The sequence below is a fragment of the Schistocerca americana genome, chromosome 4 (assembly GCF_021461395.2).
Source record: "Schistocerca americana isolate TAMUIC-IGC-003095 chromosome 4, iqSchAmer2.1, whole genome shotgun sequence".
NCBI lineage: Eukaryota > Metazoa > Arthropoda > Insecta > Orthoptera > Acrididae > Schistocerca > Schistocerca americana.
This window is the reverse complement of record NC_060122.1, coordinates 489680274-489705427: the sequence shown is the minus strand read 5'-3', so window position 1 is coordinate 489705427 and position 25154 is coordinate 489680274. Positions and strand designations below refer to the sequence as shown.

Sequence of the window (25154 nt, the reverse complement as noted above, 5' to 3'; positions counted from 1 at the left end):
GAACTTGCGTGGGACCAGCTTGGACAGCAACTCAGTCATAGTGCCATTATCCAGGATATCAAGCACCAGTTACAATTATGGACAGCCTGCCTCAGGAGAGGATACAACGGCTTTATGACATCCTTCCCAATCGAATCAGTGCATGATTCCAGGCCGTAGGGAGTGAAATGTCATATACACAGAAGGAAAAAAACCGCAACACCAGAAAGGAGTTGTGTCACATAAACGAAAGTTGGTAGGCGTGTTTCTACATCTGAAGGTTGATGACTATTCAGATTTCCGGTCAGTCGCATGAGAGTGGCTCTAGTAGCGACACTATGAGGATGCAAATCAGGTTTATTTTAAATACACGCTGCAACGGGCGTTAGCATTAGTTACCTTCGAGATTGGACTTGGTGATTTGATGTTAGTCAAGAGTGCCTTTGAAGCGGCAAAGACGCCGTTATCAACACCTCAATGAATTTGGACGAGGTCATGTAATAGGGTTACGAGAAGATGCGTGCTCTTTCTGCGATAATACAAAAAGACTTGGCAGAAATGTAGCCACTGAACATGATTGCTGGCAGCCGTGGTCACGAAAAAGTACAGTCGCAAGAAGACCAGACTACAGTCAGCCACGTGGTACCGCCGAGAGGCAAGATCATCGTGTTCGGCGTATGGGTCTGACGCATAGTACTGCATCTGCAACAGTAATTTGAGCAGCAATTGCCACCACAGTGACACAACCAACTGTTACAAATCTGTTACTTCAAGGACAGGCCTGGACCAGGCCCGTGCAGTGTGCATTGCACTGAACCCAAACCAAAGTGATTTGCCACTTCAGCGGTGTCGAGCGATAGCTTGTTGGACGACAGGGTGGAGGTATGTTGCGTTTTGTGATGAAAGCTGATTATGCCCCGGTGCTAGTGACCGGTTGAGGATTGCATCCAACCTGTTTGTGTGCTAGACACACTGGACACTACCTGGAGTTATGAATTGGGGTGTGATTTTGGATGACAGCGGGAGCACTCTCATGGTTATGCCACACACCCTGACAGCAAATTCGTATGTCATTCTGGTGATTAGACCTGTTGTGCTGCCGTTCATAAACAGCAGTCCAGGGGGTGTTTTCCAACTGGATAACGCTCGCCTACATACCGCTAACCCAACATGCTCTACAGAGGGTTGACATGTTGTCAAATCTGTCACCAATCGAGTACATAAGCGACATCATCGGATGACAGCTCCAGCGTCATCCGTAAAACAGCATTTTGTCCCCGTATTGGCCGACCAAGTGCAACAGGCATGGAACTCCATCCCACAAACTGGCATCCGGCACCTGCATGCACTATGCATGCACTTCTGCATGTTTGTATCCAACATTCTGGCGGTTACACCGGTTATTAATGTACTAGCATTTCACATGGCTTATCTCGCACTTGTATTAACCTGTGATCTTGCAGTGTTGATCACTCAAATATGTTATGTTAATCACTCGAATGTGTTACTTAGACTAGTGCATTTCCGAATTTTCAATACTCTACATTAATTACCCTTTGGTCTTACGATTTTTTCTCTGTCATTGAAAATAAGTTGGCTCATGCTGCCAATTTCTTTCTAAATTTGACTCGATTTTGTAATCACCGAAATAACATCACATACCCTGTCATCTCGTGGCGTTTCCTTTCGTTTGCTCCTCCCCTCCTGGATGCTTCACGTTTTTGGTGCGAATGTATTTCGTCTTTCCACAGTAGCATAACTTGTAGGTAATGTGGTGTATTTTGTGCGCATTAGCGCAGTAGCGTGATGCATATCAAAATGAGGGAGGTGGGGTGGAACGAGATACCGTGGGTGGGTGGTCGGAGTTCCCCGCGCAAAGCCGAGTAGAGGCGTACAGCGGAAGACGCATCCACTTTCGCCGCACGGGCCGTCGCCTCGGATAGGGGCGTACCTGCCACAGGCCAGCGGACCCCCGCTGGGAAAGCGCCTCCCGGAAGACTCCAGAACAATGGCCTGACCTCCTACAACAACACGCGAGCCGGCAGAAGCCTCTGCGTAAACATGGCCACTTTCCTCTCCTTTGTTCCTCCTCTTCCTCTTCTGCGTAAAACGCTGGAGATGGAGATAGTCGTTCATTCGTGGTACAAATACACACCAGTTACCACTGCAGGAGGCTGCATATCTAATTCAACGTACGCTGCTTGTTATCTCAAATAACAATGGCAAACTTGTGTGTTTACTCTTACCAGAGATACGACGAATAAAAATATCGAGCGAGATGGAGCAGTGGTTGGGACACTGGACTCGAATTCGGGAAGACGACGATTGAACTCCGAGTCCAGCCATACTGATTTAGATTTTCTGTGATTTCCCTAAATCGCTTCAGGCAAATGCCGGGATGTTTCCTTTGAAATGGCACGGCCGACTTTCTTCACCACCCTTCCCTGATACGATGGCACTGATGACCTCGCCGTTTGGTGTCCTCCCCCCCCCCCCCCCCCCCAAACCAACCAGTCAAACAACGGATAAACATACAAAAACACTGAACAATTTTAGAAATCCAAGATTCAAAGCCAAGATCCTAACATTTATATTTGTTCATATTTGTCTAGAATTGTAAAACAACTGCAGGCTACCATACACTATCCTAAGTAAGCGTAGACGATGGCAGTTTCCCTAGTAGTATTGGTCAGTTAAGATCCTTACTGTATTACCTGTACGTTAAGAGAGCTGCATACCTATCAGGCATTACTTCATTTCGATCGCTTTGTTTTCTTATTCGATCAGTGTCTTAACCAGTGAACTGCCCAGAATCTGAGTGAGGGTATATAAAGCACCATGTAACCTACGAAACGTTTTTGTTCTACGTAGTTGTCCTCCTGTCTTGTTACTTAAAAATAAACATTACATATAGCAAAATTGAAATCGTCAGTGTTCACTGTAGGTTTTATTCGAAGCAGAGGGATGTCGTAGTAAAAATAAAAAACAACACAGGTTTATCATATAATGCTAGAAAATGCATTTTCCTGAAAAAAGTTAATTTTGAGAAAGAAGCGCAAAACAAAAATATTTCAAACATCACATCAATTCTGGATCCAGCTTATATGAAACATGTTTCTGTTATTCGTAAACAACTTTCACACTTATCAGAAGCAACAGGGTGAACGTTCTATTGAATATAAAGTAATAACAATAAGTTTACAGATTTTTTAATATTTGTGCATGTAAACTGTGCTTGCATCAAAAGTAATTGCTTTGGTGTATAAATGCGCCGCAGTACACGATAAACTAATTTTTATTATTTATAAAATGCAATTTATATTTTGTATGGATATAAAATACACAGTGGACTAACAATGAACGATGTGCAGGTCTAATAATAAGCAAGACAGACAAACAAGAAACAAAGAGAGGTCATCTGCTCCCAGTTTCCCTTTCACGGATAGAACTACGCTTCTTTTCTTACCAATAATACCAATACCACAGGTAATCCTACCATTTATTACGTCATTTATGTACTGAAGCAAAACTACCAAACTGAAGCTTTAGTAGACCGTATGTCTACATTTAACATATGCTTTCTATTGTTTTGCAAGTTGATTGCCGAGTAGTTTCTTCACTTTGCTCTAACAGTTTATTAATAATCTTCATTTAATGATTTTTTGTAGTACGAAGAATGAATTTGACTAGAGAACATTTCTGTGCTATTACTTTTTACGTTTTTAAGTCGTCATTAACGCCTTAACAGAGTCTAGATCGACTTATAAATGCATTTGACGAAGAAGCCCCGTCTGAACCAAAATTTTACAAATGGTACAACGAATTCAAAAGAGATCGGTTTTTTCTTATTCATTAATTACAGGAGGGACCCCCCAAGAATAATTGTTAGCGATGAAAAAAATGCCGCTGTTAGACAATACTTTGAAGTGGCCCAGGATGAAGAGCACCTTCTGTGCAGTATATCGGTCGCTCTGTGGGGGCTGGAAACTCCTACCGTTTTGTCAGGATGCAGACCGAGGACTTGTGTGTCGTCTTTCCACGCAATAAAACAGTATTCAAGATTATTCCGTTTATTACTCAGGATACGAGTCGTTTCCGTTTCCTCTGTGACGACTGGTGTCTACGTAATCCAGGAAAAAGACTGTTGAATCCATCAGCGGACTCGCGGCCGCCAAGAACACTGCGTAAGAGCGAAACGGAAGTCGATGACACCGGGGTGCGGCGATTTGCGCCCGCTGGCGATGTAGGCATGCCCCATCGTTAGCCCTGCTTGAATACGATGGCGACCGCGACCTGAGTGTTGGATCCACATGTAGTTTCAGGAGTTCTCAATTCCTGCCAGATCATTGTTCTTGTTATCCCATCACTTGGACCGCGATGTCCGATTCCGTGATGGAGTGCTGAATGCTGACTCTGGACTGCCGATAAGGCTGTATTGGTAGACCCGTGGCCTTCTCATTAATGCTGGCTGCTGCCTTCCAGAAGAATGAACAAAAAAATAAAATATAAGATGTAATATAAGAATTGATATAAGAATAAAATATAAAATTATGAGAATTTAAAAAGACGTAATCCGTGAAAATACCAAATACACATACAAGATATAATAAATGTATTACATGGTAATTTTACAATTAATTAACGTCCTTGCATCCCCTCACTTGATAATAAACATTCGTGTAGTAAGCTTCTATGGACGTGGGTAGCCGTGTGGAGTGGCCGTGCGGTTTGAGGCGCCATGTCACGGATTGCTCGGCCTCTCCCGCCGGAGGTTCGAGTCCTCCCTCGGGCATGGGTGTGTGTGTGTGTGTTGTTCTTAGCATAAGATTGTTTAAGTTAGTTTAAGTAGTGTGTAAGTCTAAGGTCCCATGACCGCAGCAGTTTGGTCCCTTAGAAATTCACACACATTTGAATATTTGACGTGGGTAGATAAATGACGAAATAAAATAAAATAAATAAAAACAATAGTCAGGTTTTGAATATGGGGTGCCAAAGCGAGAGACTGAGGTTGGCCACAGTGATCGAAACAATCGCTCTGTAAAATGTTTCTAAATTACAACGAAAACTTTGACCATCGTTTGCTTAGAGATGGTAGAGTATCTATGGATAAGCCGAGATACGTATTCACTTATTTCGACTCCTCTGCCACCGAGCAGAGTTTCTGGGGAATCGGGTCAAGGGACCTGCTGTGTTCTTCTCGTCAGGGAAACATCAGAAAGTCATACATTTTATTTGTATTTTCTACTATATTCGCTGCAGTGCAGCTGCCACGCCCCCTTCGACCATTAGTGTAGATGGCTTGTGGTCCGCTGCAGTGACCAGCTGGTGGGCCGGTAGACGTCCGTCACGTCTGATCCCGAGAGTGCTGATGTCCAAATAGCCTACTCAGCAGTATACGCCCGAATTAGGCAGATCGTAGCTGTTCGCGGCAGGTACCAGCGGTTCAGAGGATTCCCGAAACACGTTATTGCAGGGGATGACAAGCCCCCAGACGGGCAACTATCCCCTGAAGCGAAGTTGTGTGGTGCCAGGGCGACCGCACCAGCGCGTAAGGGCGAGTGGCTGTATTGCCCCAGACTCGATCTGCTGACTTCCAGGGCACTAATCTGACTGTTGCTGTAGTCAGCCTGGAGGCAGCCCACCAGTAGGAAGACACTAAGTCCCGGAAAGAGGACTTAGGCGGAGGGCCACCCTCATGGTGGCTGCTTGCTGATTCATATCACGCCGGCGTCTGGCGTAGTCATCTTGTCGTCGCAGGTGCTGCCGAATCGCCCTCTGTTGTAGTTAACAATTATTTATACGGGTTAGTTGCTTATTTGTTGTGCCAACGCACTGCTCACAGCCACGTATGATGTAGAAACCAGTAAAAAAATTGGATTAAGGGGTGGGGGAGGGGGATGTTCGTCCGTTAAGGGAGGAAAGTTTTCGATTTCTTACTGAAGTTTTAAAATTTTACAAATTATTTTCCCAGTTTGCTTGGGGTACAAATCAGTCGAGCAATCAGTATGACTTACATCTCTTGCCTTGTACATGCGTTACACAGAGTTTGCAGAAGAGGTGCGATCAAATTACCCCGGTGTGCACCAATTAAATTTTTCTCTGGCAAGAAAATCCATGTAAAAGCTCCACTACAGATGCATAAATTCACGGGAGAAGCACCTTCACAGCCCGTACCGAGAATTGCAACTCTAATCATTTACAACACCCCCCATGGTGTGCAAGTGTACGAAGTTACGTTGACATGAGACCATGTCTTCTCGGTGCTTCACTTTCTTTGTCAGGTAGTGTAGTTTCACAGCTCAGGCGAATACAGAAAGGCCTGCCTTACCCAGTGCCGTTGTCAGCATGGCAACTGAAAGCTTGGCAGCTGTGAAATGATGTTCGTGACGAGTCAAGCGGTACAGGCTGTGAATGAACCCAGGATGACGACCCCAATGTAAGCTAAAGGTGATGATTATTCAGTGAGAGGACATGAACCTTTTGCACTCGCTGGTGAATCACCATTTCTCACAGAATGTTTATCTCGACTAACTCCAGTATCATCCAATAAAAGTTTACATATTTTTCACATTTAAAAATGCCAACTGTCTTAACCATAGCTTTTTTCCAGTAACGGATTGGTTTGAAAAAGCGAAGTTGTAATTTCATCGCCCTAAGTGGTCCTGAAACTCACCAGGTCTCAGCTGTGTTGATCACCCACGAGACACGGTGCAACAGCAAATCGTTCCACTCGATATCAACGCAGCAGGTGGTATTACACGGTGAGTAACGGAAGGCTGAGTTAAATAGGTGATCACGATACACTAACCAGTGTTATGGTTAAGTAGAGAGAGTAGTTTCTCCTCTGCACACAGGACGCGGCTACAAGACAGGGCAGGTTCCGCACGGTCGTTACTCCTTTCCTTTCCTTTCCTTTCCGCTCGCTGCGCCGTGTGGTGACATAACGCAGGTTGTGAGTCGAGTGGCTTAACTGAGCCGTGGCTGCATAACGACGTCAGTGGAGGCCCGACCGGAACGCTGCGTGTGTTCCGCGTTGCCGTCTTTCTACGGCGTACGCAGCGCTCCTAACGGATACTGCAAGGCTGTGCTCATTCCGCTCTGCCAGCTGTAGGTAGCTCATGAGGCGCAGGACAGGCGGTCTTAACAAGCTTAACGGACGGACAAATCAGATGATGTCCTTGGGCTTAGAAGATTACCTCCGAGGCAAGTACAATAAAACACTTACAAACACCAGTACTAACGGAGAACTAAGTAGCATAAGGACACTAGTGCTCGTCATCAGTAACGATGCAGGATGGGAACGGTCGGTGTTGTTCACGAGCCAATTGATGACGAGCAAGCAGAGATGCACATTTCTCGTGATCAGTAAAGATGCAGGATAGGAACTGTCGATGTTATTCACGAGCAAATTGATGACGAGATGTACGTATGACCACCCGATGATTGTGATCTTGGGTTGGAGCATACAGTACCCATACACTCGATTTTTGAATATTTCCCATTGAATGTAAAGGTCGTGAGATGGTGGAATGATAGCAGTTCATTACATTTGCCAGTTCTAGAGAACACTAACGTGGATCATCGTGGATTAAAGGGTTTAAATGATCACGTCACCCCGTAGGTGTTCCTGAACATGGAGTCACTAATGCAAAAACGATCCTCCTCAAAGTGACAAAACCATTTCCTTGCCGTGCTCTGTCCAGTGACTCAAATGGTTCAAATGGCTCAAAGCACTATGGGACTAAACATCTTAGGTCATCAGTCCACTAGGCTTAGAACTACTTAAACCTAAACCATCACACACATCCATGCCCGAGGCAGGATTCGAAGCTGCGACCGTAGCGGTAACGGAGGAGCTCTCCATAACTCACACATTTCCGCAGTCAGTACTGAGCGACGTTTGAGGTGGTGTTAAGAACGACGCCACTGGACAGTGAATGACTAGAAACGAGAGATTTGGAGTGACGGATCACCCTGTGGCAATCCGATGGAATAGTTTGGGTTTGGTGAATGCCATCATATGTAGTGAAAGCAGTGGAGTAAGGAGAAGCGATACCACACACAGGTGCTTTCGTGGCAAGAATGTGGTCCCCTTAGTGTGCTTATGTAATTGTATTTCCAAGGATGCGAGGTATCGATTGAGGTTTCAACCTGCAGTGTATGAAGCGTGTAGTTGAGGCTGGAGGTGGTTCTGTGATGTTTGGAGGAGTTTTTCGTTCCATGACTTGGTCCCACTCATTCAATTTGCTATGGACATCAAACAGGACATCTGTTTTAACATTCTCAGTGACAGAGAGATGCCCTTTCGTCTTCACCTTCATGATGAGTGTACTGTGAACACTCCTGTCTTCCAAGATGTCAACATCTGTGTGTCACTGGGCTGTATGGATACGTTCCTTGATTTGCGAATAGTCAGGCTCCATATCGTACTTAGACTGGCCAGTTAAATCACCTGATCCTACATCGGCAGAAAACACTGGAACTTCTCATACCGCATTTACGAGGTGCGACAATAAAGTAATGAGACTTATGTAAAAAAAATTTGCTTACCGTTTTAGTCAATTTTAGTGTTGTCTCCTTCAAAGTAGTTCCCTTCTGACTGCACACACTTTTCCAGCGCTTCTGCCATTTATAGCTACATTTCTGGAACTCATCTTCTGTAATATCCTCGAAGACCCTAGTCACAGCTTTTTGGACATCTTGTGTTGTTTGAAAATGGTGTCCCTTGACCGTCGTTTTGACACTTGGAAATAGAAAAAAGTGGCACAGAACGATATCTGGTGAACAAGGTGGCTGTGGTAGTACTGAAATTCGTTTTGAGGTTAAAAATTGCTGTACTGACAGAGCAGTATGGGATGGTGCATTATCGTGATGCAGAATCCAATTATCAGCAATGTTGGCACGGACACGAAGAACTCTTTTACGAAGTCTTTCTAAAATTTCTTTGTAGTAATATCGGTTAACTGTTTGTCCAGGACACACCCACTCTTTATAAACAATTCCCTTGGAATCAAAGAAGCATACAAGCATGCATTTCACTTTTGACTTTAACATGTGAGCTTTTTTTGGTCTGGGTGATCTCTTTAAACACCATTGCGAACTTTGGCTTTTTGTCTCTGGGTCGTACTGAAAAACAAACTTTCATCACCAGTGATAACAAGGCTCAAAAAATCTGGATTCATTTCCGTTTGCTCTAACAGATCGGCTGCCACATTTTTCCGTGTTACTCGCTGTTGTGGTCTGAGATTTTTGGGGGCCATTTTTGCACAAATCTTTCTCATACCAAGATCTTCAGTTACTATTAGGCGAACCGTTTCATGATTGATGTTCAGTTCTTCTGCAATCATTTTCACAGATAATCTTCGATCAGATCGTACGAGTTCACGCACCCTGGCCAAGTTGACCTCTGTCCGTGAGGTTGATGGTCGTCCACTGTGGTCTTCATCTTCAACATTCGTTCTGCCTTCACTAAACATTTTATGCCAACGAAAAGCTTGAGCTCTTGACATAACCTCCTCTCCAAAAGCCTTCTGAAGCTTGTCGTCGCGTTTTCACCCAATTTAACGCAAAAAGAAATGGCATATCGTTGCGCAATATTATGCGGTTCCATCTTCGTGACAAGAGACATAAACGCGTGTTACCTTATTACAGCACAACTCATGACTGAGCCGTTGCATCGATGTGCCGCTTGGACTCGAAGCAGCTTATAGACCAAGGTCAAAGATATTGTGCCTACGCAAGCCTGCAAGGTTGCCACATCTTGCAAATAAAATCAGCCTCATTATTTTCTGCCGCACCTCGAACACGGTCCAGTCACATTGTGACCACCACCTATGTTGGACGTCTACGTGCAATAATGACTCACAGATGGCACATGACAGAACTGACAGTGGAGGGTAAACAAAGCGTATTAGGGGAATGTGGGAAACAGTGGCATCGTTGTAATGCTGAAACGGAGCAGTTGATCTGACTTCCAAAAGGGTATGGCTTTCGAGCCAAGATTGGAAGTATTTCCGAAACGGCGAAGTTTGTCAACTGTTCGCGTGTTGCCATGGTTCAAGTACATAGCGCATGTCAGAATGGAGTTATCCAAAGCCAGCGCCAAGGTAGCTGTGGTTCATCACTGGCCATAGATAACAGCGGTTAACGATGGCTGCGGAGACGTGTAAGGACGACTAGATGGCTGTTGTTGAGCAACTGAACGCCCAGATAAACTACGCGGCTACCAACAGTGTGTCTTCAATAACTGTTCAGCAAACGTTGCTGTATATGGGCCTCAGCAGCAGGTCCCTGGTTCATGCACCTATGCTGACTAGGGTTCATCAGCGACGAAGGCTTGAATTTGCACCTCAGTATCTCAACTGGACGTCTATTGATTGGTGACAAGGTGGCCTTTTCAGATTAATCACGTTCATGCTCCATCGGGCAAATGATGGACGCCCTGCAACAACCTTTGCAAAGTTCCTGGCCGAGGGATGGAGCGTTATGATCTGGGGAATATTTTCGTGGTATTCCCTTCCATTCTGGAAGGCACGATGGTCCCTTGGAGACCATGTCCTGGCGTGTATGCAGTTTTTTTTTTTCTTTTTCGTCGGGACGATGTCATCTACCAGCAGAACAATGCATCGTGTCACACAGATCATATTGTTTGTGCTTGTGTCGAAGAGCACCAGGATAGTTTACTGTACTCCCCTGGCCACCAAACTCCCCGGATTTAAACCAAATCGAGAATCTGTGGGACCACCTCGATTGGGCTGTTCGCACCATGGATCCTCAAGCGAGAAATCCAGAGCAGCTGGCCTTGACACTGGAGTCGGCATTGCTCCTCATCCATGTAGATACCTTACAGAATCCCATCGACTCTCTTCCAGCGATCCGTACTGCAAGACGTGGTTATTCGGGCTTTTAACAGGTTGTCACATTAATCGGTTAAAGGCGCTGCAGTCTGGAACCGCAAGACCGCTACGGTCGCATGTTCTAATCCTGCCTCGGGCATGGATGTTTGTGATGTCCTTAGGTTAGTTAGGTTTAACTAGTTCTAAGTTCTAGGGGACTAATGACCTCAGCAGTTGAGTCCCATAGTGCTCAGAGCCATTTGAACCATTTTTTTGTCACATTAATGTGACTGGACAGTGTGTTTTATTAAGAAATTGGCTACAAATTAAAATTTTACATAACCCTGCCTTTCTGTTTGCCGTGTGTCCCCAAGAGGAGATCAAGATGGAAGTTACTTAACTATATTCTTTCTGCACAGAGCAGTTTTGGGCCATGTTAATTTTAAAGCAATGTATTTCAAGCTCTACTTGTTGATAGCCCTTTATTGATGGTGACCTTCAGAGAAACTCCTTGGACTGAAAAAGGACTCTAGGAGCGCAAGAATACATTCATGCCTGGCAGGACCAGCCAGGTAATGGCAACCTAACAAGTCTCGAGAGCTCCCTCTGAACTCACTGGTAAATCAAACAGTGCTTTTTCTTTTGTAAGTGTGGCCGTTTAGAGCAGCAATAGAAAACAGTGTCTACTGTTTTGTGCTGGGACCGAGTTTTTAAATAGGGCCCAGCAGCGTCACGCAGCCGCATTTTTGTCAGTGTGCTGGAGCAGTCAACACGTATCGCCCCTTGTCCATCAGATGGGACCTCGTGGACAAATCGCCAGCCGGCGTCGACACAACACGGCAAGATGTTACGGCCTACAGACTAGCTAACGCGCCGTCATGCTCCACTGTGACTTTTCATCTTATGGGGGCTTCATTGATTAAATATTTGTAGCTTTTATTTTAGTTGATGGTTTACAACATGTGAAGCTGATACTGAACACTGGTGCCCTCTTTCTTCCCGATTTCAGTGCTTAATATACGTTTTCTATTGCTTTGCAAATCTTGAGTCCCCTATGGCAGTTGAGGAGTCTCTCTTGGGCGCTTCCCATTGGTATTACTGTGCTACTGCCCTTCCTTTGATTCACATTCCCATGATTTGTCTATTAATTAATATTAGAACTGCCTGCTTGGTTCAAAACTGCAAGTAGGGTCCAGTGAGTTACTTCTAATGCTACACAGTATGTCATCACCGTCATTGGGGTCCATTTGTTAGCGGAGGCGTTGGGCGGGCGAGAAGAAACACCACAGACCCTTTGGAACAGTGGGTAAAACATTGCAGTCAACGTCTGTGTAATTTGGTAGTTCTAATACATCGAACTATGAGCTTCAGATGGACAACTGAAGCAACTTTAGGACTCCCGTTGCCACCGAATTCAGGTGGTGCTACAAAGTGTTAGCCTGATGTCTACTGAGGGTCAGTAATCTTTTGTCCCGCGTGTTTATCTTCCACGTACACTGCGTGGGTGGCATATGCCAGATGTGTTGTGAAAAACGGGCAAGACAGGAACTGGGAGAAGGACACGGCCAGACAAAACCGCGGTTAGCAGCTTCCCTTTTACGGGCTACCGAGCACCACCACTCGCTCTACACGGTCCTCATTGGTTTCGCACTTCTATGGTAGCAGCAGCTCGGCACCGACCTCGTCAACTCCCAGCGCGAAAGGAAGAATGAAACGGCAGTCGCTAAACAGCGCCACTTCTACGAACTTCACGTCCCACCAAGCAAACACTAAGCGTTTCCGCCAGAAAAAAGCAGTGTCGGGTGGCCTTTGAAATCGGGTCGGGAATGGCAGCGGAATCTGTCCGAGCGACAAATATCTCGAACTCTTTTTTTTATCCTTGGAGACAATCTCTTTCAGGAAGTACCAGACGTCGACGAATACGAACACGGACTCGCAACTTTTAAAGTTAGTATTATATAAGATTATATCAAAAGGGTTCCGTTTGAGGACGTTGCTGCAGCGCATATACAACATACCACGACCCTGATGCGGCTGTATATAAACAACGAGAGGTAGACAAGGGATTAGTGTCGCATTCGTGTCTTCCCGGCGTGGGTTTGGTGCATGCGGAAACGTGAACTATGGCAACGTTATTACCAAATGCGTGTAAACAGGACAAACGTGCTCTTATCAACGTGCTGTTATTCTTTCCTTGGCTGCCATAGGATAAACACCGGTTGACAGTCATCGCAGGACGAAGAATGTGTATTGGCCAGCATGTCTGTCGTAAACCAGGTCCGACAAGACGTACTGCAACTTCCTGAAAATGCACGACCGCATATCGTAAACGTCGTAACGCAGAAGTTTCGCTAACTCAAGTGGGCGATACTCAACCGCTCCTATCTCTCGCCATGCGATTATCACGCCTTCCGTCTCTTAATAACGGCCTTGAAGTGTCGACGATTCCTGTCGGTCGAAGATGTGCACCAGGCCGTTACGGATTTCTTCAGGCAGCAGGGCATGATGTTTAAGAGAGGGTTATCTTCAACCTGGTGCTTCGTTGGGATGATTGCCTCAATGCTCATGGTGATTTTGTCTGATCAGCATCCCGATTCTGGACTGTACGGCCATCGAAAGGAAATCCTTTGATAGCCTCTTATATTTATAACGCTCGGACGTATGTCTATGAAGTATATCACAAGATCTGTATAACAAGAGATTCCCATTTCCCTACTTTGCTCATTTCACACGCCACAATACCTCCACTTCCTGCGCGAACGGTGTCCTGTTGACAAGAGAGATGCATCGACAGGATGGTTTTCCGAAGTAACATGTCCAGCCGTCTGCGGGAGTCAACAGGTACTACGCTTCATCTCTCTATACGACCTTCTCCCATGCTTCGAGTGTCAAGAGGCAGTGCTTCTACGCCCTTGTTAAAATCTGTGGAACCTGACGTGCGGTGAGCGGTAACCTGTACTCAGGTTGATAACGTGTAGTTTCCTGAAGTACATTACAAGACGTTCTGAAAGTCGTTTCCCCACGATTCATTTCGAAAAATATAAACAGTGACTGTGATATATACAGGCACGCAAACCAATTATATTTCTGCGTTAATAAGATATGTTCAGGGAAAATAGAGCTAATCAGAAGCACTAGTCTAACACCATAAAACTCCGACCGGGAAGACAACAATTTAAAAACAAGTCGTATTGAATACAGTCAAAAACTGACATCACTCAATTACCTGACCTGCCAATTAGGAGCGCATCATAAAATGTAACTGGAAATGGGAAACAGTGTCGTAAGTGATCAGTATTTCATGCCTTAACTCAATACTAAAAGGTTTCAGATAGATTATATAATGGTAAGACAGAGATTTAGGAACCAGGTTTTAAATTGTAAGACATTTCCAGGGGCAGATGTGGACTCTGACCACAATCTATTGGTTATGACCTGTAGATTAAAACTGAAGAAACTGCAAAAAGGTGGGAATTTAAGGAGATGGGACCTGGATAAACTAAAAGAACCAGAGGTTGTACAGAGATTCAGGGAGAGCATAAGGGAACAATTGACAGGAATGGGGGAAATAAATACAGTAGAAGAAGAATGGGTAGCTTTGAGGGATGAAGTAGTGAAGGCAGCAGAGGATCAAGTAGGTAAAAAGACGAGGGCTAGTAGAAATCCTTGGGTAACAGAAGAAATATTGAATTTAATTGATGAAAGGAGAAAATATAAAAATGCAGTAAGTGAAACAGGCAAAAAGGAATACAAACGTCTCAAAAATGAGATCGACAGGAAGTGCAAAATGGCTAAGCAGGGATGGCTAGAGGACAAATGTAAGGATGTAGAGGCCTATCTCACTAGGGGTAAGATAGATACCGCCTACAGGAAAATTAAAGAGACCTTTGGAGATAAGAGAACAACTTGTATGAATATCAAGAGCTCAGATGGAAACCCAGTTCTAAGCAAAGAAGGGAAAGCAGAAAGGTGGAAGGAGTATATAGAGGGTCTACACAAGGGCGATGCACTTGAGGACAATATTATGGAAATGGAAGAGGATGTAGATGAAGATGAAATGGGAGATATGATACTGCGTGAAGAGTTTGACAGAGCACTGAAAGACCTGAGTCGAAACAAGGCCCCCGGAGTAGACAATATTCCATTGGAACTACTGACGGCCGTGGGAGAGCCAGTCCTGACAAAACTCTACCATCTGGTGAGCAAGATGTATGAAACAGGCGAAATACCCTCAGACTTCAAGAAGAATATAATAATTCCAATCCCAAAGAAAGCAGGTGTTGACAGATGTGAAAATTACCGAACTATCAGCTTAATAAGTCACAGCTGCAAAATACTAACACGAATTCTTTACAGACGAATGGAAAAACTAGTAGAAGCCAACCTCGGGGAAGATCAGTTTGGATTCCGTAGAAACACTGGAACACGTGAGGCAATACTGACCTTACGACTTATCTTAGAAGAAAGATTAAGGAAAGGCAAACCTACGTTTCTAGCATTTGTAGACTTAGAGAAAGCTTTTGACAATGTTGACTGGAATATTCTCTTTCAAATTCTAAAGGTGGCAGGGGTAAAATACAGGGAGCGAAAGGCTATTTACAATTTGTACAGAAACCAGATGGCAGTTATAAGAGTCGAGGGACATGAAAGGGAAGCAGTGGTTGGGAAGGGAGTAAGACAGGGTTGTAGCCTCTCCCCGATGTTGTTCAATCTGTATATTGAGCAAGCAGTAAAGGAAACAAAAGAAAAATTCGGAGTAGGTATTAAAATTCATGGAGAAGAAATAAAAACTTTGAGGTTCGCCGATGACATTGTAATTCTGTCAGAGACAGCAAAGGACTTGCAAGAGCAGTTGAATGGAATGGACAGTGTCTTGAAAGGAGGATATGAGATGAACATCAACAAAAGCAAAACAAGGATAATGGAATGTAGTTTAATTAAGTCGGGTGATGCTGAGGGAATTAGATTAGGAAATGAGGCACTTAAAGTAGTAAAGGAGTTTTGCTATTTGGGGAGCAAAATAACTGATGATGGTCGAAGTAGAGAGGATATAAAATGTAGGCTGGCAATGGCAAGGAAAGCGTTTCTGAAGAAGAGAAATTTGTTAACATCCAGTATTGATTTAAGTGTCAGGAAGTCATTTCTGAAAGTATTCGTATGGAGTGTAGCCATGTATGGAAGTGAAAAATGGACGATAAATAGTTTGGACAAGAAGAGAATAGAAGCTTTCGAAATGTGGTGCTACAGAAGAATGCTGAAGATTAGATGGGTAGATCACATAACTAATGAGGAAGTATTGAATAGGATTGGGGAGAAGAGAAGTTTGTGGCACAACTTGACCAGAAGAAGGGATCGGTTGGTAGGACATGTTCTGAGGCATCAAGGGATCACCAATTTAGTATTGGAGGGCAGCGTGGAGGGTAAAAATCGTAGAGGGAGACCAAGAGATGAATACAGTAAGCAGATTCAGAAGGATGTAGGTTGCAGTAGGTACTGGGAGATGAAAAAGCTTGCACAGGATAGAGTAGCATGGAGAGCTGCATCAAACCAGTCTCAGGACTGAAGACCACAACAACAACAACAACTCAATATCGGTATTACACTTCATTTCTGACTTGTCGAAAAGTGTGTAGCCTATGTTTACATATTTAACTCATAGCAGTATAGTGCCACACTCATCCTTGCGGCTAGGTAGTCATTTGGCAGCATCACATCGCTTTTTTTGGAAACGTATTTAAAATTCACAGCCTAACCCGAAGGACCGTTCGTGGTAACATAGGGATTCATCTGCTGGATTCACATGTGGGAAGACTGAAGTTCAGTTTTTCGGTTGGTCATCCAGATTTGCCGGCCGGGGTGGCCGAGCGGTTCTGGGCGCTACAGTCTGGAACCGCGCGACCGCTACGGTCGCAGGTTCGAATCCTGCCTCGGGCATGGGTGTGTGTGATGTCCTTAGGTTAGTTAGGTTTAACTAGTTCTAACTTCTAGGGGGCTGATGACCCATAGTGCTCAGAGCCATTTGAACCATTTGAACCATCCAGATTTAGGCTTTACTTAGTTTCCCTTTCATCCCTAAGGCAAAACTGGGGTCGTTCCTTAAAAAGACACAGCCAATTTCCTTTTCCATTCTTTCGCAATCCAAGCCCTCACAGACGACATAAAGTTAAATTGTAACCTTTCGTCCGCACCGTAGGTGGTACTCGAACCACAGCCTCCCGCTTTATGTTTCTGCTGCGCTAATGCCTAGGCAGAACTCAGACGACAGACACGCAATTTTAGTAGTTTATCACAATTAACTGTACGACATGAAAGGTATTCACAGTTGCATATACCAACAACCACCAGCTGTACAAGGGAATGACGACAATGAAAAAACCCGAACCCGCATTTCCCGCTTTACGGGAGCGGTTGCCTTAACCGCTTTGTCAAACCGTGTACGACTCACGGCCAGAGCCAAACTTCGAGGGCTGGTCCTTATACAGCTGATGGTTGTTCATACTTGTACCTGCGAATACGTTTTATGTATTTCATAACGTTTGCAATCTTCGCAGTACCCGTTCCTTCGGACATGCGAGAACCGTTCTTCTTAACAACACAGGCACTGCAAAAATGGTTCAAATGGCTCTGAGCACTGTGGGACTTAACATCTGAGGTCATTAGTCCTCTAGAACTTAAAACTACTTAAACCTAACTAACGTAAGGGAGTCACACACATCCATGCCCAAGGCAGGATTCGAACCTGCGACCGCATGGGTCACGCCGTTCCAGACTGAAGCGCCTAGAACCGCTCGGCCACACCGGCCGGCACAGGCACTGCAGCATAGTGTTTACTGAACTGGCTGCGCTGCGACACTTCCGTCGAAAATACACCACTACAGAGCTTGGAAGGTGCTTCGCGTGATCTCGCCACACGAACTGCGCTATAAACAGCTGTTAATAGCAACGTGATGATTTGGACCTATTAGTGGGAAGAATAATAAAAAATAGGAGCAGAACTGTAAAGGCTGTATTAAAAGAATCTACCTTGGATTCGGCCGAAGCATACCATTTCTCGTGGACTTTACCAGCATTTATAGGAAACTGTCGATTTTTCATCGAAATGCTTCAAAAAAGGAGCAAGAAGTACTGAGAGGACCCGTAAATTTTAAGATTTCCCCTTAGAATTGAATATTCAAACAAATTTCGGGTTTGCAGCCAGTCGTCGTTGAATTCACTGCACGATATTTCGACTGGGTATCTGCCAGTGATCTTCAGGTGACTGTCTTCGATGCCCACCCCGAAGATGACTGGCAGGTGCCCAGTTGAAATATCGTACAATGAATTCAACAACGACCGGCTGCAAGCCCCAAATTTGTTTGCACAAGAGGACCCATAGTCCAAAACGATTTTGTTATACTTCATTGCATGAACATCGCAAATGTGTTGATAGAGTTTTAGCGTTTGACCATATGTGTTGACTGTTGACAACGTGATAAAGAGAGCAGTGTCTCCTGAAACGCGTCGTTGATTTGTGCCAAGTGGTTGAACGCTACCGGTTATTGCTGATGCACTGACAAATAGAAAGTTCTTGCCAGACTTGGTATATATCATTCGTGTCCGAGTAGGCCATGGACCACCACCTAATCTCCCTGTGGGAGAACCTCTGTTCGAAGTATTCGGAAATCATTGATGGAGACATCAGTGAGCTGAAGGTGTGCGTGAGTTGGGGTTGAAGACATGCCCTGAGAACCTATTGGGTGTGGTGATTGCTCCCGAAATGCTGTTCCCGGGTTGGAGTCGAAATCAGGCAGTTCTTGTTTAATTGCTACGTATTCATTACATTTCGCGACATTTCGTTCTTTGTAATGGAATAACACTTCAGTCGACGCGAAACACAGATTCTTATTTTAGGCCACAACTGTGCGTAGCAGAAATTTTTCGCCCAGTTGTTCATTTCGCACTGCATTTGAGATACATATTTTGTGAAGGCTCTACTGTAAGCAGAGACGGCTGCCCTCACACTTTCATCAGTGTAAGGGCAGTGGCGAAGCCAGCTGCCGGCTTTCTCCGCAGAGGGTCCCGCTTGCCAACTGAGCTGCGTCGCGGCGCCTGGCTGGCAAACAGAGCGTCGCGTGGGAGGGGGCGCGGGTGGAAGCTCAGCTCTTCTGCCGCTGCGGTCTCGGCGCTCTCATTTCACTGGCGCCGCATCCAGGCACCGCCACCCATCCGGGACACCGCCAACTCCGTGCCAAACGCCCAACCGCAGCCCATTACTATCTCCGACATAGCATCACGACTAACTTTAAGACTACTACCACAAGCACGAGCGGCATTCACTAAATAACGCAACATATTTTTTCTCGGGCAATCTTTGCTGAAAAAACGCGGAATTTGTTGTGGGACATTGTGGAAAATGCTTCAGTTGCTATAATTACAGTAATGCCCGACAGGTGGCGGCGTTATGCGTAACCTTCAAAATGGTTCAAATGGCTCTGAGCACTATGGGACTTAACTTCTGTGGTCATCAGTCCTCTAGAACTGAGAACTACTTTAACTAACCTAAGGACATCACACACATCCATGCCCGAGGCAGGATTCGAACCTGCGACCGTAGCAGTCGCGCGGTTCCGGACTGAGCGCCTAGAACCGCTCGTCCACCGCGGCCGGCGCGTAACCTTCAAAATGGCGTCTGTAATGGAGGTGCATTCCAAGCAGAGAGCTGTCATTGAGTTTCTTCTGGCAGAAAACAAGACCATCACAGATATTCATAAGCACTTGCAGAATGTCTACGTAGACTTGACAGTGAACAAAAGCAGGGTGAGTCATTGGGAGAAGCGTCTGTCATCATCGCAGCAAGGTCGCGGAAACTTTTCCGATCTCCAGCTGATCGATCGGCCGCACACAGCTGTGTCTTCTGCAGTGTTGGAACCTGTGGGCACTCTCAGTCGAGGTAGTCGATGGATCACAATCAAACACCTCGCTGCACAAGTGGACGTCTCCATTGGTGGTGCTGACTCACTAGTCTACCAGTTGGAGTGCGCAAAGCTGTGTGCCCATTGGGTTCCTCACTGCCTAACAGAAGACTATAAAGAGCAACGAAGAACCACCTGTGCGGAACCGCTTGCTCGTTGGAAAGCTGATCGTATAAATGTTTGTCGAACATCGTCACAGGGTTCATCACTTCGAACAGAAAACAAAATGGCAATTTATGGAGTGGAGTCACACCACTATTTCTCCGAAGAAAAAGTTCAAAGCCGTACCCTCAGCAGGTAAAGTAATGGCGACGGTCTCCTGGGACTCTGAAAGGGTTATTCCGTTTGATGTCATCTCTCACGGTGCAACGATCATCTGTGAAGTGTATTTTGATGTCCTCAGGAAATAGAACGAACGACTTTAACGTGTTGGTCGACACAAAAATACAAACGAACTTCTCCTTCTCCATGGCAACGCAAGATCTCGCACTAGTCTGCGCACGCGAGAGGATCTCACAAAACTTCACTGGACTGTTTTTCCTCATCCGCTCTACAGTCACCTTCCGACTTCCATCTGTTTGGCCCAATGAAGGGTGCACTCTGTGGGAAGCAGAACGTGGATCCATTGAGTGGAGATTATGTTGAAAAACAGGGTTCTGTATCGAAAAGAGTGAAGAATAATAGGGTATATTGAAATCCTAAATAAAACCAACTTGCTTTCGGGAAAAAATGTGTTGCATTACTTACGAGGTTTCCGGCTGGTTTGATGCGGCCCGCCACGAGTTCCTCTCTTGCACAGCTCCCTCTAGTACCATCGAAGTTATTCCATGATGTCTCAACAAATGTCCTATCACCTCCGCTTCCCGCTTACCATTGTTTTTCCACATATTTCTTTATGCGGAGAATCTCTTCATTCCTTAGCACTCAACATGCAATGCTTCACTACCACACTTAGCTGAGCTCCAAAAGTATATTCTCAGAAATTTCTTCCTCAGATTTAGGCCTTTATTTGATACTGGAATGTTCTATTTGCTTGTGTTGGTCTACTTTGTATATCCTCCTTGGTTTGTTTGCCTCGGGTTTTTTAGCTTCCAAGATAGCACAGTTCAGGAATAGATACTCCGTGTCTCTTTGAACACCGCATAACAACAGGGATAGAACAATTAAGAACAGGTGATTATAAAACTAGCACCGTCTCCGAGTAGAGTGAACATGGGAAAAGGAGTTGTAACGTATGTAGATATCGGACTGAAAGTCCAAAATATTGACACAATTAGTTTTTGTGTTGATCAGAACCTAGAAGCTCGTATTTGTGAGTTGTTATTGCATTATACTACTTTTGTAACTGTAACTGTGTGCACATTCCATTTAGGACACTTTCAGCTATTTATGAGAAATCTAGTTGTATTATCGAGCTATCTGTCAGACAAAGAAGAAGCAGTTAGTAGTTTGTGGGTCTTTCAATGTGGATTTCTTAGAATATACAGACTGCTAAATTAGCTGGTATCATTATCTGAGTGATTCGACCTAATTCCAGTAGTCACTTTTCACCTCGTGAGCAGCGAGATTGCAAAGCCCTGATAGATAACGTATTTATAGACAGTACTTGGGCTGAACCAATTAATGTTTACTCAGTTGTTAAGGGAATATGTGATCGTTATGCACTAATAACCACTATAGCAACTTACGGCCCTGAGGCAGGTTCATACGAATCAGTGAGGCTTCTTAATGAGAACAGGATACACTGTTTTAAGGATCAGTTGCAAGAAGTGGTATGTGGTGAGGCCTGATGCCACGTTCAACAACTGCTGCAAATTCAGTACAAGTTTGAGCACACAAATAAAATTATTGCAGAAAAGAGTCTAACTGGATTTTTATCGTCGTCAGGAGACCAGCGGTAAATCTGATATTTCTTCGTTTTTCCTGGTACCTTTTGACTCGGTCGTTTCTGGACCAGGGTTTCCTGTTCTGCACTGTTTATCCCATTCCATCACATGGAAATCTTGTATTACCACCACCACCTTGTATAACAAGACTCAGATTTCAATTTAGTCTAAGTCATTGTAGCGTACTTCGTCAAAATAGAGGGAGTTAAGCTACAAAAATTTCCTAGACATTACCTCGAGTGACCAACGATTTGTGGCACCAGTTCTTTAACTTGTCATATACATGTCCTAGCATTTCATACTAAATTTGGTGCACTACACGTGTCGAAGGGCTCGCTTATGTATGAAGAACTCGTTGTTTAAGGAAATTCTAATTTTGAACAGAGGGAATCGAGCCAAGACGATGCATCACTGAACAGAATGTCGAGTGTTCAGTTTAGTACTCGTCTCCCAAAACAAAAATTCTCCGCATAGTATTCCGAAACAAGTGGCCGTCGTCGTACACGCAGAGACTGCGATTACCCACATACAAGAGTCAACGTGCCGCGAATTCAGGGAAACCATAGTGGTATCGAGGGTCTTACTATTTAATTATGTAAGACAGCTGAAGACGACATGTTCTAGATAAACGTGTCACAAGCGCGAGAACTACAAATTCATCTCAAGAAATGCCATAATTTGCCCATAGCAAACGAACTTTATAGAATCTCTTTCCTAAGTAGCATAAAATATTAATAGTTTCAAAATTGTAGGCATACTTTCATTTTTTATTTCCACTAAACAAGATAGAAGAGGAAAAGCTAATATTTTAACGCGTATCGCACTAACTATTTCACCCAGAAAATTCCAAATGTGCTTAAGGAAAGTTGCTGCGTTAACACACGAAGGCCTATTGAGCGGTTCCTTCTAAATACAAGTCTCGCATCAGTGATATATGGTTCTCAGACCGTGCTGTTTACTTCTTTGAAGTTAAGGTTTAAAGCGTTTGTGTCAAAGGATTGTGAAAGCCGTTTTGTGATCACATCCGACATGATCCAGTAACTAAGGGCAGAACAAGATAATATATTTTATGGAGGTCGTAAGCAATTGGAGAACGCCATGTTTTAGAAACACCAAGAGCTGCTGATCAAAACTTCTTATTCTCTACCAGTTTCCAACAATCACAATAAAAACGATTTCATACAGGCTGAAGCAAATAATTTATTACTACATAATGAGGATCGGATAATCGAAACTAATAGTGAAAATTTATTTATTTCGTTGTCATCTCTTAGTGGTTCTCAATTATCACTTTTTCAAAGTATAAGATAATGTACCATTTAAAGTTTCGTTGCATTGCAAATTGTAGTGAGATTAAATTTACAAACAATCGCTGAAGAAACTACAATTTTCTTGCCAATGTTTGTACAAAATAAGCATTCTTTTTGCGTTAAATAACCAGTCAGGAAAGCGGCAAGTATTGTCATTTTAGGTAACCTTGCACACTACCTGGTCAAAAGTATCAGGACACCCTTATGTAATGCTGAACTGACGACCAGACGTCACAAGAGGTGGACCTGCAAGTATGAAAGAACTACTGTGTTGTCAGTAGAACAGCAATAACAGCGGAATGCATCGACCAGGAGATATAAATGACGTTGAATGGGACTAGTCACTGGCTGTCACCATAGGAAGAAATCCATCGGGGAAATTTCAAACCTTCTAAAGCTGCCCAGGTTGATTGCTGATGATGTGACTGTGAAATGGGAACGGAAAGGAACAAGCACAGTGGTTAGGGGGGTGGTCCTTTTATTTTGCTTACGAAGGTACTGATGGACAGGGACCGTCGAGCATTGTGGAGGGTGGTTGTAAAAATAGCATGAAATCAGCAGAACGAATCACTCATGAGTTACAAAGTGCTACGAGCAGTCCACCTAGCACAATGACTGAACGTAGGGGGTACAATGGTCGAGCTGATCCTGATAAGCCACACATTTCTGTAGTCAGTGCTAAGCGACGCTTGACATTGCGTAAAGAACGAAGCCACTGGACAGTGGATGACAGCAAACGAGTCATCTGGATTGATGAATCCGCCTGGTGGTAACCTGAAGCAAGGATGTGGGTTCCGCGAATGCCTGGAGAACATTAACTGCCATCATGTGTAGTGCTAACAGTGAAGTAAAAAGGAGATAGTACTACAGGATGGGGATGTTGTTCGTGGTTCTGCGCCACGAATAAGCACAGGCATGGATTTGGGGAATTCTTGTAAATCTTTTGCAGCTGTGGTTGGAGGGCAGTAGTTAAGGGACCGATTGGCACGTCGGATGGCAGGCGCGGGCGATGTTGATATTTTGCAAACGATTGTGCGAGGCAGGTTTACGACACCACTCGCAGACTAGCGGGCACTGTACACAAATGTTGAAGTAATCAGGGCAGCTCAGGGCACCGACGTGCTGTGAGGAACCCATACGTTGCAGTTGCAACAGCGCCTAGTGACCTACGTGTATGGGCCTAAGTGGGCTGAGGAAAGATGACGTCGTAATTATCAAAGAGCACTTCACTTGTCCCCGCTAGAGGAACTACGTCAGCAGCGTAGGGAAAATATGCAAAAATAATTTACGCGGAGGCTAAAGCAGGCATTTTGTCGCGTCTAAAACCGGAGAGAATGACGATTGTTTAAGTTGCAGGCCAACTACGATGACATTTCGGTGATGGATATCGGCGGACAGCCGGCCCGCTGAAGCTACGTCCAACCTCCACTGCAAGGACGCGTCATTGCCGTGGCGGGGTGCGTCGCACCTCGGAGCTCAACCGGCGCGAGGAGCGAGAGGGCTGCTAGCCTTCGCTCACTGGATGGCATCGTCCAGCGGACTGCAAGCTTCCGGCCGCAGGGGCGGGGCCAGGACGCGAACTCGTGACCTGCCGGGTGCAGACCACTGAACGAGCTGCCCTGGGCGTACAGCCGGAGCTGCTAAGGCTCACTACAAAGATGGTGGTGGGCGGCATTTCTTCGGCGCTTCACATGGGGTGCACGAGTCGCGCTTAAGGGAGCACCCAGAGGTGTTCCGCTCCAGGAGCACGGTTAACGCACGCGGCGGCCACTTGGCTGTGGCAAGAGTAGGATCGCTACGTCCGCAAGGCTGGGCAACCTGACGCCTACGCTGTAGATTCTGGCATTCGCTTTGGCGCCGACCCACGCAGACTGCGCGGTGCCACCGTCATGTTCAGCGCAAGGCTGGCGGTGTACCTTCGATGTAATAAAGTCAGTGACACACTTGCCTGTGTTTCTCTGCACGCTTCGGTGTGTGTCATTCTTCTCTCCCAAACCATACCTCTTATTCGTTCTGACACATTACAACCCGTGAGCTCGGGGGGTTGTAACAGTGTTAGGGCGTCGACCCTTTATTGTGCTGACGAAAACGGCAAATGCGAAAGTACGTGAACACCTTCTGTACAGCATACAGTAAAGGAACAGTTCGGAGACGATAACTGTTTGTCTCAGCATGGCAAGACACCCATCGTAA

General features: G+C 45.0%; 1 protein-coding gene across 1 annotated transcript in view; it reads right to left on the bottom strand.

Annotated features, from left to right (window-relative positions):
• The window catches only part of LOC124613575 (protein piccolo-like), a 208379-nt gene that overhangs the window by 111854 nt on the left and 71371 nt on the right, over positions 1-25154 (bottom strand). The window lies entirely within an intron of this gene.